The sequence below is a fragment of the Mustela erminea genome, chromosome 11, assembly GCF_009829155.1.
Source record: "Mustela erminea isolate mMusErm1 chromosome 11, mMusErm1.Pri, whole genome shotgun sequence".
Lineage (NCBI taxonomy): Eukaryota > Metazoa > Chordata > Mammalia > Carnivora > Mustelidae > Mustela > Mustela erminea.
The window spans coordinates 54,607,773-54,625,425 of record NC_045624.1 but is presented as its reverse complement, the minus strand read 5'-3'; the positions used below and the strand labels follow the sequence as shown (position 1 = coordinate 54,625,425).

Below are 17,653 nucleotides of genomic sequence, written 5' to 3'. Positions count from 1 at the left end.
CTCCCCAAAATTCATATGTTGAAGTCCCAAGGCCCCATACCTCAGAATGTAGCTATATTTGGAGATAAGATTTTAAAAGAAATAATTAAGTTAAAATAGGCTGTTAGAGTAGGGCCCAAATTCAATATGACTATGTCCTTATAAGAAGAGGAAGGGACAACAGGGCTATCAGAGAGATGACTATGTGAAGAGGCAGCAAGAAGGAGGCCAGCTAAATCCAAGAAGAAAGACCTCGGGAGAAACCCTGACGCCAACCCTGCTGACACCTCAATCTTGGGACTCGTGATTTCCAGGACTGTAAGAAAATAAATTCCTGTTGCTTAAGACACACAGTCTGTGCTATTTTGTTATGGCAACCCCAGCTAACAAATATAATGGCAAAGAACATAAGTCTTGGAAACTCTGAATGTACCAAATGGCCTACTCCACAATCAAAAGAAAGCATCACTTGGGGTCTTGAGTTCTTTTTTTTTTTTTTTTTTTTTTGGGGGGGGGTCTTGAGTTCTTAAACGCCCTCATGGTCAGACCCAAATCTTTGTGTTTTATCCTACACCAAGAACTGTCTCTTCTTTTGTCTGGCTTTGTGCATGGCTTGTTAGTCATCCTTTATGTCATGGATTCTTTTTATTGATAGAAACATAGCAGCTTTAGATCCTGAGCATTGAGAAGAAACAAATTCTACATGGCCTGGTTTCAGGCACACTATCTAAAAGATAATCAGAACTCTTCCATGAAGAGTAACCTCTTGTCATCAGAAGTATGTATCTTGTACAGAATACATCTATCAACTTCTTCACTGTGATTTTCACTGATAAAACAACCTCCCTTTTATTAAACATTGATACAAAATGCATTCTAAGCATTTTCTTAAATTGGTTTTAGGCAGGTTTAGAAAATTCATCCTACCACACTCACAGTACTGTACAGCTAAATTTGGCATAAAAAATAAAACCTTGTGACTGCTTATGTCTGGTTTCTGAAATTACTTTGCAGCTTGCAGTTCCTTCTTATCAAGGTACCAGTGATGACCAGTAACCGAGGTAAGTTTCTGTTTTCATTCTGCCTGAATTCCTTTTCATCTAGTTTCTGTTTTCCATGTTGTTCTTTTCCCTTTGGGGATTGATCCCTTCTCACTGTTTTGATCCTTACTTCTGAATCTCTATTTATGTAGTTCCCCCAAATGTACACAAGAGCAACATTTAAAAATAAATGTCTACAAGCATTTTCATATTTTAAAACCTGGGCTACCTATATATTTATCGCCTTGGAACTGACACCCACATTTTTTCAGCTCAGCAATACCACCCACCAACCCACACACCTGTGGCTTTATCTCCATCATGTTTGGAGGACTGAAGGATTACTGTAACCCCCTCATGGGAAGAGCCATTTCCAAATGATGTCTGAGCTGAAAGTTGATCTCATAGTGCTGCCATATACACAGGCGTGATATGTACAATATTTACAACCATGTCAGGCATAGATACAGACTGATAACTAATGTCATGCAGCAATAATAAGGGATCTTTAAAATGATCATAAGAAAGGCTCAAAGGAACATTAAAATTCATGAAATATATTCTTGTAGGCCCTGGCTTTGTTAGGTGCATAACACCATAACACTTGCTAGTCACTTGAGAACCACAGGATCAAGTTATAATTGTAGGCACCCGTTCCCCATTGGGCTGGTACTCTTTTCAGTATCTCTGACACTGTTGGCAGCATTTCCCAGCAAGAAACCCAAGTCTTTTTCCTGCCTATTAAATAGATGCATCTTAATCTACTGAGGGTTTGTCACCTAGGTCCTCATCCATTCATTCACTCACTCCACAAAAACTGAGCTCCATATATAAACTAAGTACTAAATTTATTTTTAACATTTAATGAATAAGTGAAATATGAATAGGTGTATGAGTGAACACATGACTTTAGCCACCTTGCTCACTAACTTTCTTTGTAGCAACAGTATAAAATCTCAAAATAAAAAGCCTTAACACAGAAAACATGATGGGAAGGAAACCTCCTCTCATTCACAGACTAAGAGAACCAGTAAGTGACATTTGTATCCAAGAGGCCATTGGTAGACTGTGTTCACAGACTCAGAAGCTGTCATTACATGAAAGGAAGACGAGGTAACGAAAACAAAATGTAAACTAATAATGATGGCAATATGTAAGGCTATTTGACTTGTATCATAAATATGTACATAGCCTTCTATTTTCAAATTAATGCTGACTAGAGATATATTGGTTTTCCACAACTTTCTATAATCCCAAAGAGGCTGATGTTCCATTTTACATATAAAGAAAGTGATTACTTTGTAGCTTGCATTATTTCTCAGGTCTTCAGTTGCAGATTAGTGGCTTAGCTCAGTGAATTCTGCTATATTGGGGCCTGGATCTGGAGCCACAATTCCTTAATCTAACACAAGAAGAGTTAGGTCATAAGCCTCAGAACGCCCATTTCCTTATCTGCAGAGAACAGTCAGAATTAACATGACTGCATTAGAGGAGCAGTTGTTCGTGCATTCTGGAATTTCTCTTAGAACAGGAACTTCTTCTTCTTCTTCTTTTTCTTCCTCTTCTTTTTTAAGATTTTATTTTTTTATGTGACAGACAGAGATCACAAGTAGACAGAGAGGCAGGCAGAAGAGAAGGGGAGAAGCAGGCTCCCTGCTGAGCAGAGAGCCTGATGCAGGGCTCGATTCCAGGGCCTTGAAATCATGACCTGAGCCAAAGGGCAGAGGTTTAACCCACTGAGCCACCAGGTGCTCCTGAACATGAACTTCTTGAAGACAGAAATTAAGGTCATATTCACATTTTCTTGACACATGACAGGTGTTAAATAATGTTCTAAACAAATGACTAGATAGTTAGTATACTCTGGACAGACCTCCCCAAGAATGGTTTACTACTGGGCAAATATTTGAAGAAGAGCATGGCCAAACCACAGTAAAAATGACAAGTGCAGGGAAGAATCTGGAACTTCTTTATTTAAAATGAGGTAGCCTAATGGGCACATAAGCCTAATGAGGAAATATGTTAAAGTTGAGGACATATTCGTTATCTCAAATGTCTGAGAGAAATAAATAAATGATGCTGATGGAAGACTTTCCCCACTGACTCTAAAATCCATGAGAGCAGGAAATATGTCTCATTTATCATTTCATCCCCTGCACTCAATCAGTATTTATTAAATGATGAATGAATGAATGAATTCAGTTATGAGGTTCAAAAGGTAGCTTTGTGTTTAAGCATACACGAACTTTATTCATAAAAGGAGAAATGATCAAAAGTAGAATGACCTGCCTTTGAGTTGTGAGTTTTTCAGTATTCAGGCTGTTGAAACAGAATCAGGATGATCATACAGTGGGTTTCTTTTAATGGTAAGATCTTCCGATCTATCAATGCATTTCTAATTAGTTATCATATATCCCCTGGATCAATTGATTCTGATAATTATACCCAAAATGAATGTTATAGTCACTCAAATTGCTTCACTAGTATTTTTATCCAACCATTTTAGAAGTCATGATATTAATCCAGGAACATGATATGATTATGTAGATTGTATGTAGATGTAGATTATGTAGATATATAACTTCAGATAATCCTTTCAACAGATAGGTTTTATAGTCTACAATTTCATTTGGTAGAGTGTTTTAGAGATGTATCAAGCCCCTGTTCCAGGGATTCTTTCCAGTTACTTTATCCAATACCCAGAGAGTATTTATTATTAAAATGTTTACTCTTTTTCCTAAACAGAGGAACAACTCTCAAACTCACATCTTCACAGTTAAATTATAACTAGGCTTCTCTCAAAGTCTACTTCCTGTACAAAGTACTTTGTCACAGAATTATTTCTACTTAAGCACTGTTTAGTCAGGATTGCAGCTTTTCTAAGACTTTTTTAAACAATGGAATGTTTTGGAAAAATGATCTTCTTTATTAATGTAAGAGCTCTGCCCGTAACTTGAGTTAATTCTGTTGAGTCAGGACTTACTGATACATTCCTGAATTTACCCAGAGCTTTAAACGTTGTGTTCCAAGTGTCCTTTGCCCCTAAGGAATCAAGGAGTGCATTAATGTAGTTGTCACTGTAATATTTAATAAGGAACTTTGGGTAATATTTTAGAAATTTTCCATTTGAAGGTGTTTTTTACTCCTAAATAATACAGACACTATCAATATACAAATAGGGCTGGGAAGGCAGAAGAGCTTGTCAATTGCACTTACCCTGCATTCCCAGGATGTAGAAAAATGGAATTTAAGAAGTAGGTAGTCCAGACATTAGAAAAGTCTTCAAATTCATTGTTTTTACTATGTATAACGGTTGAAATTAACTGTCAACTGAGCTTTGAATCTAGCTAAATGTAAATATACAAAATAACAACTTATGGTTAACACAAGCATGTCTATTGTTTACCACAAAAACCACAGGAGAAGCAACAGGACTGAACTGCAGTACTAATGACAACAGATATCTCTACTTTCTGTGTTCCCTATGTTCTATAAGTCATTTAAGATAATAAGGATTCATTCAAGGACCTTCTACATGTGAATTCAACCAATGATCAATTATTTTTTTCTGCCATGTTTATAATTATTTGTTTACATGCTTAGCTCTGCCACTAGATAGAAGATGATGTAATAATGGATAGACTTTATGTCTCATGCATGCTGTGTGTAGTGCTTTAGATATGGCAGACAAACAATGAATACTGTTCTCTCAGAAGCAGTTACTTCATGTATTAAGAATAATAAAAAAAGAATAGGCCTACTTCCATTCATTTTGCCAGTGAGAAGAGGGAAAGAGAAGAGGGAAAGTGAGGAGGAAGAAGAAGAAAAAGAAAAAAAAAATAGAGGAGACTGGCATTGACTAGAATCCCATAATTAAAGTAATCAACTGTCATTTAAATTTATTTGGATCATTGTTCATGCATATGATGCCAGACTTGGCACAAATCGGTGATTCTTTTCTTTTTTTTTAAAGATTTTATTCATTTATTTATCACCAGAGAGAGAGAGTTCACAAGTAGGCAGAGAGGCAGGCAGAGAGAGAGGGGAAGCAGGCTCCCTGCTGAAAAGAAAGCCCAATGTGGGGCTCAATCCCAGAACCCTGAGATCATGACCTGAGCCGAAGCCAGAGGCTTAACACTCTGAGCCACCCAGGTGCCCCCAAATCGGTGATTCTTAAATGCTAATTGACAGGTTGGTTGATAACTACATCCATGCTTCCAGGTTAAGTTGCTGCCATGTTCTAGGTCGCCCTGGGAAAGATTTCCAAAGATTCTGCAAAAATTGCATTTAGACTTTTTTTTTTCATTTACTTATTTTCAGCATAACAGTATCATCATTTTTTCACATTTAAAAGCTTTTCACATCTTCTCCATGTTTTTTTTTTAAAGATTTAATTTATTTATTTGACACAAAGAGAGACATCACAAGTAGGCAGAGCAGCAGGCAGAGAGAGAGGGGGAAGCAGGCTCCCTGCTGAGCAGAGAGCCCGATGCAGGGCTTGATCCCAGAACCCTGAGATCATGACCTGAGCCGAAGGCAGAGGCTTAACCCACTGAGCCACCCAGGCGCCCCCTTCTCCATGTTTTAAATGTAATGTACAGATGAACACACCTAACACTGGTCTTCTTAAATCAGAATAACCACTTTAGCAAATACTCTTTCCATAAAGCTGCCAATAAAGTCACAAATGGTTTGACATATTCTTCTGACTGAATTAAGTTAATAATTTAGTGTTTTATAGTCAGTAAAACTGGCAACAGAGCAATAAACTTACAGATAAACATACTCACAAGGATTCTTCACATCAGCGTGGCATGAGGTTTATCAGGCCTGGTCCTCAGGCAAAATTTTTAATTAACAAGATTTGCTCTCAATATCTTTCCCTTTTACCTTTCAACCTTGTATTTACTTCAAATTTTGCCTTTTTCACAAAACAGCCTGTCTCCAAGTGAGGGACACCTTCTTGCTACTTCACATGACTCCCTTCACCTATAAAAATAGCCCAAGTTCCTTCATTAACATGGGTTTAACTACTCTAATTACTTGAATTATAGTACAAAATGCCAGACAATGATTTGAAAATGTTATCCTTCCCAGCTGCCACTTTTATTTTTCACCAGTGACTTCCAATGTTTTGCACCTGGGGTGACCAACTGTCTCAGTTTGTCTGGGCCTTTCCTGGTTTCAACAACGAAAATCCCAACTCTCAGGAAACCTCTCTGTCCTTGACAAACTGAGAAGGTTGTTTACTCTAACTGCACTGGAAGGACTTTAAAAAAACAATAATTGGGGAACACTTTTTTTAACCCTTCTCTCTCCAACTGCATTTCCCAGTTGGAGATTTTTCTACTTCCTCTCAAGTCCCTGTTCAGAATGATCTTTTTGGCCCCCTCAGGAGCCCAGCGTATCCTGTCTTTTTTCCCCACCCACCACACTCTTCAAGAAAAATTTCCCAGATTTGCTCAGTGTGCTTTCTGGGTGATCTAAGCCTTCTATTATTTCTGTTTGCGCAATAAGAAACATTTGCCTTCCCAGGCATCTCCGTGTTCACATAAAAAAATAAACAAATAAATAAAGGAGTCCAGATTTATATTACAGTCCCCACCCATGACACTCAGTCTGTTCTTAGACTGTCTTCATGTTCCCCACCTGCCAAAAGAAAATACTTTATCTGCAGCACTCAGAACCTTTAGTAACAACAAAGAAAACTCAAGGGAAATTCTCTTCAAGTATGTATTATCCAGACCAATATTTTTCATTAGTTCCAATAAGCAGAGTTAGACACCATATCTTGCCTGTGGTAAAAGGACAATGCAGTGAAAGTGTTCCACCTTTCTAGTGTTTGTTTGTTTGTTTGTTGTTTTGTTTTGTTTTTGTCAAGAGTCTACCATCTCTTTACAATTCTGTTCATTCTGTGACTCTAAAGTATCAAGCAGTTCTCAAACATCTATGACTTGTCTGTGATAGAAAAACAAGGAAGCATAATTTTTAAAATGCTCTTTACAGGATTGTTAAAATTCATTTGAGAAGGTTCTGGGGGAAGATGGCATAGTAGGAGGACCCTAGGCTCACCCTGTCTCACAGACACAACAAGATAACACTCACATCAGTGTAAATAACCTAGAAAATGATCCAAAGACATGCAGAATAAATTTCACAACTAAATGTAGAGAAGAGGCCACATGGAAGAGGGCAGGAAGGGCAGAGACATGGTGGGGAACTAAACTTTTGGGGCTGTCCATAGGAGGAAGGAATAGTAGGGGCAACAAGGGAGAGAAACAGACATCTACACCAGAGACCCCCTCTGGGGAGGACAAACCCCCATAACATTTGGCTTTAAAACCAGAGAGGCTGAATTTTATGAGTTCTTATAACTAGTGAAACCTAAAACTTGGAATTTTAAAAAATCAGTAGGCTCAGCTTGGAGAGTGGGAGGGTGAGAGAAAACAGTCCCCACCCTTAAAAAGAAAGCACAACAAACAATCTGTGGAGATACAGCATAGAAGCAGCAGGTTGAAAGGCACCTGGGATATATGGGAAGGAGAGTTATTTATTAATTTCAGAGCTTGCCCAGAGGGACAGAAATCTCTGGGGAACTCCCCCAGGAACAAAGGAACCAACAGGCACCATTTCCCCTCCCTACTATACTCCCACTAGCATAAACTCATGACCATATGCTGGACTTGTTACCTAACCTGCTAGCACTGCCACCACATGCCGCTTTACCATGCTGTGCTTCCACTAATCTACCCCTCTGGACAGTCTGTCTCAGTCTCAGTGTTTCAAGACCCCTCACACAGAGGACTTGGGGCACACAAATCTCCCCTGTTGTGATACAGTGGATTTCTCCTCTACAATATGCTCTTGACCAGAGCCAGATATCACAGGTCTGTCAGTGTGCAATCATCCCCATACAGTGGGCAGCACCACTCGAAAGAGATTCCTCCACAGAGGAATAAAGAGGTAAAGATAACCACAGGCACAAGTCAGATGGAGTTCCCAGGAGTGAGCTGGAGGTAGACAACTGGTCTGACTGCAGCCCAACCCACCAACAAAAGCTTCTCAGGGTGCAATACAGGGAAAAAACCTTGCAGTTTGGTACTACTGCATCTCTGGCAAATTCCCGGTGTGGCTCAATTTAAGCTCAAGGACTCTCCAGACTAGCCGACTAACACTATGGGGACCAAACACAGCCCATGATAAGACAAAAAGAGCCATGGCAGATGACTGGACTGAAGGAAAAAGTGGCTCAGCCATAACAGCAGAATGCATACAACACACATAGGAGACACTCTCCAAACACCAGGTTCTGGTGAATGGGGACACTGCATGGCAGAGCATAAAGCACTTCTTTTTCATAAGGCCATTACTTTCAAGAGCAGGAGACATAGCTGTCTTTCCTAACACAAAGAAACAGACATAGAGAAATAGACAAATGAGGAAACAGAGGAATATGCCCCAAATGAAAGAAGAGGACAAAATCACAGCAAAAGACCTGAGCAAAATGGAGATAAATAATAAGTTTGATAGAGAATTTAAGGCAATGATCATAAAGATACTCACTGGACTTGAGAAAAGAATGAGGACATTAATGAGACACTTTATAATGAAATAAGAAAGAACCAATCAGAGATGAAGAACACAATAAATGAAAATAAAAATACACAAGATGGAATATAAAGAAGACTAGACACAGTAGAAAAACAAAGCAGTGAGCTGGAGGACTAAGTAATGGAAAGTAATCAAGCTGAGCATGTGAGAAAAAAAAAATAAGGCAAAATAAGAATGCACCTGGGGAACTCGGCAAACCAAGTATAATAACATTCACCAATAAAGGAATCCCCGAAGGAGAAGAAAAATAAAAGGGGCAGAAATTTTATTTCAAGAAATAACAGCTGAAAACTTCTCAAATCTGGGGAAGGACAGAGAAATCCAGGTCCAGGAGTCACAGAGAGCCCCCAATAATATCAACAAAGGAAGTACACACCAAGACTCATAGTACTTAAGATGATAAAAAAAAAACAGTGATAAAGAGAATTTTTTTTAAAAAGATTTTATTTATTTATTTGTCAGGGATAGAGGGAGACAGAGCGATTGAGCACAGGCAGACAGAGAGGCAGGCAGAGGCAGAGGGAGAAGCAGGATTCCTGCCAAGCAAGGAGCCTGATGTGGGACTTGATCCCAGAATGCTAGGATCATGACCTGAGCCGAAGGCAGCTGCTTAACCAACTGAGCCACCCAAGCGTCCCAATAAAGAGAATTTTTTAAGTAGTTACATAAAAAGGAGACCCCACAAGGCTTTCTGTTGATTTCTGTTAAGAAACTTAACAGGCCAGAAGACAGTGGCATGATATATTCGAAGTGCTGAAAGGATAGTATTTGTAAGCAAGAATACTCTATCCAGCAAGGCTTTCATTCAGTAGAGAAAAAGAGGTAAAATCTTCCAAATCTTCCAAAGAAACAAGTTAAAGGAATTCATGACCACTAAACCAGCCCTACAAGAAATGTTAAAGGGAACTCTGTTAGTAGAAAGGAGAGACCATAAGCAATATTGAGGAAAGTGGGAAGCCCAAAAGCAGTAAAAATAAGTATATATGTAAAAATCAGGCAAGGGACTCATAAAATAAATGGATGAGAAGTATGACACCATATACCTAAAATGTGGGGAGGAAAGGAGTAAAGAATGGATTCAAACATGTGACCACTATCAATTTAATATAGATTGCTACATGCAGAAGATGTTATACACAAACTGAATGGTGCCCACAAATCGAAAACCAGTAATAGATACGCAAAAAATAAAGAGAAAGAATCCAAGTAGATCACTAAAGAAAGCTAACTAGTCACAAGAGAAGAAAGGAATGGAGAAAAACTACAAAAACAACCTATAACGAGTAACAAAATGGCAAAAAATACAGTTACTTTACATGTAAATGTACTAAATGCCGCAATTAAAAGACTTAGGGTAAAAGAATGGATAACAAACAAACAAACAAACAAACACAAGACCTACATATATACTGACTAAAAGAGAGGCTCATTCCAAAACTAAGAACATGTGCAAATTGAAAGTGAAGGGAAGGAGAAGCAATTTATCATGCAAAGGGATGTGAAAAGAAATCTGTAGTAACAATACTTATATTGGACAAAATAGACTTTAAGCAAAGATGGTAGCAAGAGACAAAGAAGAACACCTATCATCATGAAGGGGTTAATCCAACATGAAGATCTAACAATTATAAAAATATACACACTCAACATGGGAGCATCCAAATACTTAAATGAGTTAACAACAAATATAGAGGAAATTGTTGATTAACAACTGATAAAAAACTGTTGATAAAAGACTGTTGATTAACAGTAGTAAAATAACAGCAGGGGACTTTAATACCCCACTTACCTCAATGGACAGATCATCCAAACAGAAAAACAACAAGGATATAATGGTTTTGTATGACACATTGGAGCAGATGGATTTAACAGATATATTCAGAATGTTCAATCGAAAACACATATTCTTCTTAAGTGCACATGTAACATTCTCTAGAATAGATCATATATTAGTCCACAAAACAAGTTTCAACAAACTCAAAAAGATCAAAGTCATTCCATGCATCTTTTCAGACCACAATGCTACAAAGCTACAGATCAACCACAAGAAAAAAATCTGGAAGGAGCACAAATACATGGAGATTAAATAACATGCTCCTAAGCCATGAATGTTTAAAACAAATAATCAATGAGGAAATTAAAAAATACATGGAAACAAATGAAAATGAAAACACAATAATCCAAAATTTTGGGGATCACCAAAAGCTGTTCTAAGAGGGAAGTTTATAGCAATACAGGCCCTTGAGTCTCATTTGAGACTTTCCTTGAGAAGCAAGAAAAGTCTCAAACGAACAACTTAATTGTACACGTAAAGGAGCTAGAAAAAGAAGAACAGACAAAATCTAAAACCAGTATTAAAAAGGAAATAATAAAGATTACAGCACAAATAAGTGAAACAGAAATTAAAAAAACAATAGATCAGTGAAAGAAGGAGCTGCTTCTTTGAAAAGATCAACAAAACTGATAGCCACACTTACTAAAAAAAGAGAGAGAGAGAGAGAAAGAGAGAGGACTCAAACAAAATCAGAATTAATACCACAGAAATACAATGGATTATAAGAGAATATTATGAAAAATTATATGCCAACAAATTGGACAACCTAGAAGTTACTGGACAACCTATGAAAACCTAGATGTTACTAGAAACATAACCTCCCAAAAGTTAATCAGGAAGAAACAGAAAATCAAACAGACTGGTTACCAGCAATGAAATTAATCATTAATCAAAAAACTCCCATCAAGCAAAAGTCCAGGATCACATGGCTTCAAGGCCAATTCTACCAAATATTTAAAGAAGTAATGTCAATAAGTGAATGAATGAATGAATGAATACATTGATTGATTGATTAATCAATACCTATTCTTCTCAAACTATTCCAAAAAATAGAAGGAAGAAAACATCCAAATTCATTCCATGAGACCAGCATAACCCTGATACCAAAACAAAATAAAGATACTACAAGAGAGCCACAATATCTCTGATGAACACAGATGCAAAAATCCTTAACATAATATTAGCACTCTGAATCCAACAATATATTAAAAAAAATTATTAACCATGATCAAGTGGGATTTATTCCTGGGATGCAGGGTGGTTCAATATTTGCAAATCAGTCAATGCGATATATCCCATCAATAAGGGAAAAAACATACAATCATTTTAATAGATTCAGAAAAAGCATTTGACAAAGTATAATAACCATTCATGAAAACACCCTCAACAAAGCAGGTTTAGAGGGAACATACCTCAACATAATAAGGTCTCATATGAAAAACCCATGTGAACACTATGCTCAATGGGGAAAAGCTGAGAACGTTTCCCTTAGGGACAAGAACAACATGTCTACTCTCACCACTTTTATTCAATATAGTACTAGAAGTGCTAGTCATGGAAATCAAAGAAGAAAAAGAAATAAAAGGCATCCAACTTGGTAAGGAAGAAGTAAAACCCACTATTTGCCAATGACATGATACTATATAGAAAACCATGAAGATTCCACCAAAAAACTATTAGAACTGATAGATGAATTCAGTAAAGTCACAGGATATAAAATCAATGTACAGAAATCCATTGCCTTTCTATACACTAATAATGAGGCAACAGAAAGAGAAATTAAGAAAACAATCCCATTTACAATTTCACCAAAAATAATAAAATGCCTAGGAATAAATTTAACCAAAGAAGTGAAAGACCTGTACTCTGAAAAGTATAAAACACTGATGAAGAAAATGAAGATGACACGAACAAATGGAAAGGTAATCCATGCTCATAGAGTGTTTCAAAATGTCCACATTATCCAAAGTAATTTAGAGATTAATGCAATCCCTATCAAAATACCAAGCATTTTTCAAAGAACTAGAACAAATCATCCTAAAACTTGTATGGAACAGTAAAAGACCCGAAATGGACAAAACAATCTTGAAAAAGAAAACCAAAACTGGACGTATCCAATTCCAGACTTCAAGTTATATTACAAAGCTGTAGCAATCATAACAGTATAAACATAAGATCAACAAAAGAGGTAAGAATATGCAATGGGGAAACAGAGCATCTTCAATAAATGGTGTTATTTTCCAGGAAAACTGGACAGCTATATGCAAAAGAATGAAACTGGACCACTTTCTCACACCAAAACAAAAACAAAAACAAAAAACTCAAAACGGATTAAAGATCTGAATATGAGACCTGAATATAAGCAAAAATCAACTTTTGGGACTACATCAAAATAAAAACTTCTGCACAGTGAAGGAAACAATCAATAAAGCTAAAAGGCAACCTACTGACTGCAAATGACATCTCTGATAAAGAAGTAGTATTCAAAATATGTAAAGAACTTATACAACTGGATACCCAAAAAACAAATAATATAATTAAAAAATGGGCAGAAGACATAAACAGATATTTCTCCAAAGAAGACAACCAGACGGCCAACTGACATGAAAAAGCACTCAACATCCCTCATCATCAGGGAAATGCAAATCCAAACTACAATGAAATAGTACATCACACCTGTCAGAATGGCTAAAATCAAAAACACAAGAAACAACAAATGCTGGTGAGGAATTGGAGAAAAAGGAATTCTCTTGCACTGTTGCTGGGAATGCAAACTGGTGCAGTCAGTTTAGTAAACAGTATGGAGGTTCTGAAAAAATTAAAAATAGACCTACCATACATTCTAGTAATTGTACTCTTAGATATTTACTCGAAGAATAAAAAACCAATAAATCAAAAGGAAATATGTACCCCTAGGTTTATAGCAGCATTATTTACAATAAAGCCAAGTTATGGAACCAGCCCAAGTGTCCAACAATGGACGGATGGATAAAGAAGATGTGATATATATATCCCATGTGATAAATACCCCAACATTATTCAGCCATTGAAAAGAATGAAATCCTGGTATTTGCAACAACACAGATGGAACTGGAAAGTATAGTGTTAAGCAAAATAAGTCAATCAAAGAAAGACAAATACCATATAATTTCACTCATATGTGGAATTTAAGAAACCAAACAAATGGAACAAAGTAAAAAAAGAGACAGACCAAGAAAGAGACTCTTAACTCTAGAGAACAAATTGATGGTTACCAGAGGGGAGGTAGGTGGGAGGATGGGTGAAATAGGTGAAGGGCATTAAGATTATCCTATGTATACTTAATCATGTACATTTAATCATGATGTTTACTGAGTAATGTATACAACAGTCAAATCACTATATCATACACTATAACATACACTAATATTACACTGTATGTTACCTATATTGGAATTAAAATAAAAAATAAATTTAAAAACTATTTAAAGAAAAAATGCATTTGAACAAAATAGTTGATTTTAGCAAATAAAAAACAAAATGTTTTTTTATTTTAGCAAATAAAAAACAAAAACTGACCAAATCCTTTTTGTTATGAGCTAACTGCGCCCCCTAATTCATATGTTGAAGTCTTAACCCTCAGTATCTAGCCATGTGACTGTATTTGGTGATAAGGTCTTTCATAGGTAATTAAATTAAAATCAGGTCACCAAGGTGGGCCTTGATCTAATATGATTTGCATTCTTAAGAGATTGGGACACAGACAAATGCACCCGGGTAAAACCCTATGAAGACATAAGGAGAAGATGACCATCTCTAAGCTAGGACAGAAGCCTGGAACAGATCCTTCCATCATGGTCCTAGAAGAAACCAAAGCTGCCAAAACTTTGATCTGACCTCCAGAATTGAGAGAAAATAAGTTTCTGTTGTTTAAGCCACCCAGTCAGTGGTACTTTGTCATGGCAGTGCTAGGAAATTAATACAGTTTTCTAGTAGATAAACACAGAATATGCCATGTGATCAAAATAGAGCTCTCATTAAGGATACACTTAGAACCTTTCTGGAGGCAGGAACCCAGAGCGGGTGGATTAATTACTTGCAGCGTATTTGCAGCTCTCACATGGAAACTTGGATTCATCCTTAAGCACGCAGTAATCTTCTCGGCAATGAAAATGGAAAGAAATACAAAGGTTCTCTAGGAGTGTTCAAGGGAGGTTTTAGGTTTTTTTTCTTCCAGACTATCAGTGAAACCTCGTAAAAATGGCTTTAGAAATGTAACGTCAAGTCCTCTCTCCTAGTCTTCTCACAAACAACCTTGACTGCTAATCTCTTATTTTGCCACAACCCACAGTATTCCTCTCCACCCTGAAAAACAGAAAAATACATTCCCTCCTGAAGAGAATTTCTCCACACAGAGCAAACTGAATATAACTGAACACGTTTTAAACAGAAACTATATACCAAGAAAATGTTTATGGGCTCCTAAAGATGAATTAGGGTGAACTGTATGATCATGTGAATGATCTTTTTAAAAGCTGGTATGTCTGTAGAACAAACCAACAAACACACCACCTTTGTCAGCATACTTCTTTCATTTGGCCCTATTTTTCACCGATGTCTTGGAATCACCTAATTCACCTTGTTCATATTGCTGTTCCACCTTCCCCTTGGGCAGCATCTAGAAGTTACTAATGATTCAAAAGAGGAGATAAAAATCTCCATTGAAAAGTCAGATGGCTGAGAAAGAGAGAAATACCACTGACCTTGGGCTTGCTTTCATAACTGCCTTCAGAGAATATTCAAAAGATTTTGCCATGCTGTTTTTCACTGGCAGGCGATGCCACTCTATCCTAACTTTACGGTCCTATCAATTAGTCATTCTGGGAACTCCTCTATCTCTCTATCTAGCTTCTTTCTGGCAGCAGGTGAAGTGATTTTATTAGGTGACGGGTTCTACTTTAAGAGTGAAGAATTAGGGGCGCCTGGGTGGCTCAGTTTGTTGGACGACTGCCTTCGGCTCAGGTCATGATCCTGGAGTCCCGGGATCGAGTCCCACATCGGGCTCCCAGCTCCATGGGGAGTCTGCTTCTCCCTCTGACCTTCTCCTCGCTCATGTTCTCTCTCACTGTCTCTTTCTCAAATAAATAAATGAAATCTTAAAAAAAAAAAAAAAAGAGTGAAGAATTAGAAGTAAGAGAAGATTTGCCCCTGGATCTCCTGGGTCCGGTGACCCTGTAGTCTCCATGGGGTTTTAGACGGCTCTGTCAGGTCATCAGCAATTTAGAAAGTGGTATGCGGAGGATGGATATTGTAGGTGAAATTCCATTTACCTAGCCTCTGATTTAGTGCAGAAGTGTAGAGAAGCAGGCCCATTACTCAGCCTCATAAGAAGGACTCGGACGACTAGCCTCTGGAATTACACCTCAGGGAGAAAGTTATCCTGTTTTGTGGAATAGCACAGAGGTTAATCTCTCCTCACCTTTTTGGTGGAAAACTGCTGGTGGCCTCCCCAACATTCATCTCCTTCCGTTTCCCAAAACATTTCGTATATGTGCTGCCGAAGCGAGCACTCCCAAAACATTTCGATTTCACCTAGTGATCAGTGACTCCCAAACCTGGCGCTCTGGTTGCGTTGTCAAAAGAGGAGCCTGCGACCAGTTCTGGACAATCAGAGGACCATTGATTATAGCTCTCCATGATTTTTGAGAGATGAGAACCATCTAAATTGGTCCAATCAGAGGGGCCATTCTTGGAAGGTGAGCGGGAGATACTCTTTTGTCCTTATTGCTCAGTGCTTGCTCAGAAAAGCAGAGCCATCATCAATGATGGGCCCTGAGGGTTTATTGTGATTATCTGATCTTCCACATTTGTGAGAGCTGGTCACAGTCTTGTTTGGCTCCTTTCTTCTGTCCTGGTGCTGAGCCTGAAATCATAGGTCAGGCCGGAAGAAAAAGACGGACACGGACCAGGGAACAGCAGACACAACTAGATCCTTTTGTCGGTCACTGGCACCTATGCTTCTTTCTCACTGACTCCAAATCTGCAGCCTCACTGCTGAGTGTAACCCACATAAGTGGTTCTCTCGCTGTCGACTGGCATGCACCCCTGGCCAGGATTTGCCGATGGGAAAGAAAGACAACTGAGGGAAACCAGAGCTGCAGGCCAGGCAGCTACCCACCGACCTGCACCCCTCCAACTTATGGAGTCAGGGTCTGCTGGGGGCCCTGAACCAAATCCTCCTGCAAGAGTCACCGTGTGCTCTACTGTGACCTAGATAGTTCCCAGATTTCACTTCAGGCCAACCTTAACTGGAAATATTCAGTGAGAACTCTGGGAAACACAGTTTGGTTTAGCCAAGCTGACAAAGCTGAAACAGCCTGAATCTGGAACACGGGAAATGTTTGGCTGGAGGTTCTGCAGCCAACTTGAACCCTGAGAGGACAGCCCGGAGCGGCTAGCCTGCTTTCGTGGAGCCCACGAATGAAATCGATGTAATCAAAGGCAGAGAGGTGGGAGAAAGAAGCAATTTGATCCCATCCTTCAAGCCCCAAATCCAGTAATGCTTGAAACTACCCTATTGTTTTCAGATGTGGGGGACAATAAATTCTTTGTGCTTAAGCCAGTTTGAAACGGGTTTTCTGACACCAGTTCCTGATAGCCTGCAAAAAGCTACAGTCTTAACATAGGGCTGCTGTGTTTGCTTTAGCTGAACTTTCTTAGTTGTTTTGAAGAGCAGTCTGAAGCAGTGTGAAATCTATCTTGGAGAAAACCAAGCATCAGTTAATTTGTAAGTTATTATTGATCAGATAAGGAGAAAGAACTGAGATACTTTCCATTTAAACACACACACACACCACAAAGAGAGGAAGACAGTTTCCATTGTCCCTGAATAGACTCCTTTTCTTAGACTATAATTGAACTCTTCTAAATCTCCCCTTCACTTTCCTTCTTTTCCTCTGTGATGTAAGGTGCCTGGGTAAGCACTGAGTACCTGTTTCCTGGGAGTAAAAAAAGTGTATTTTCCTCCCACAAAATGAATTTTTCTAAGGAGTTTCTTGGCTAATTCTATTATGCCATTTAACCTAATATGTGTAAGATCAACCTTACACCAAATTTGTCAATTCTGAGGTCTGTTTAAAAGACTGAGCTTGGCAGAACCAGTATAAATAAAACTTTGATTTGATTTTTGACTAAGCTTTGATTTTTAAGT

At 38.1% G+C, this 17,653-nt stretch overlaps 1 protein-coding gene across 1 annotated transcript in view; it reads right to left on the bottom strand.

Moving 5' to 3' along the window:
- Positions 1–16,033: 16,033 nt before the first annotated feature.
- The window catches only part of MACC1 (MET transcriptional regulator MACC1), a 93,143-nt gene continuing 91,523 nt past the window's right edge, over positions 16,034–17,653 (bottom strand). The window contains exon 6 of the mRNA XM_032304032.1: positions 16,034–17,197. The gene's annotated coding sequence lies outside the window, so the exon portion shown is untranslated. The remainder of the gene's footprint in view (positions 17,198–17,653) is intronic.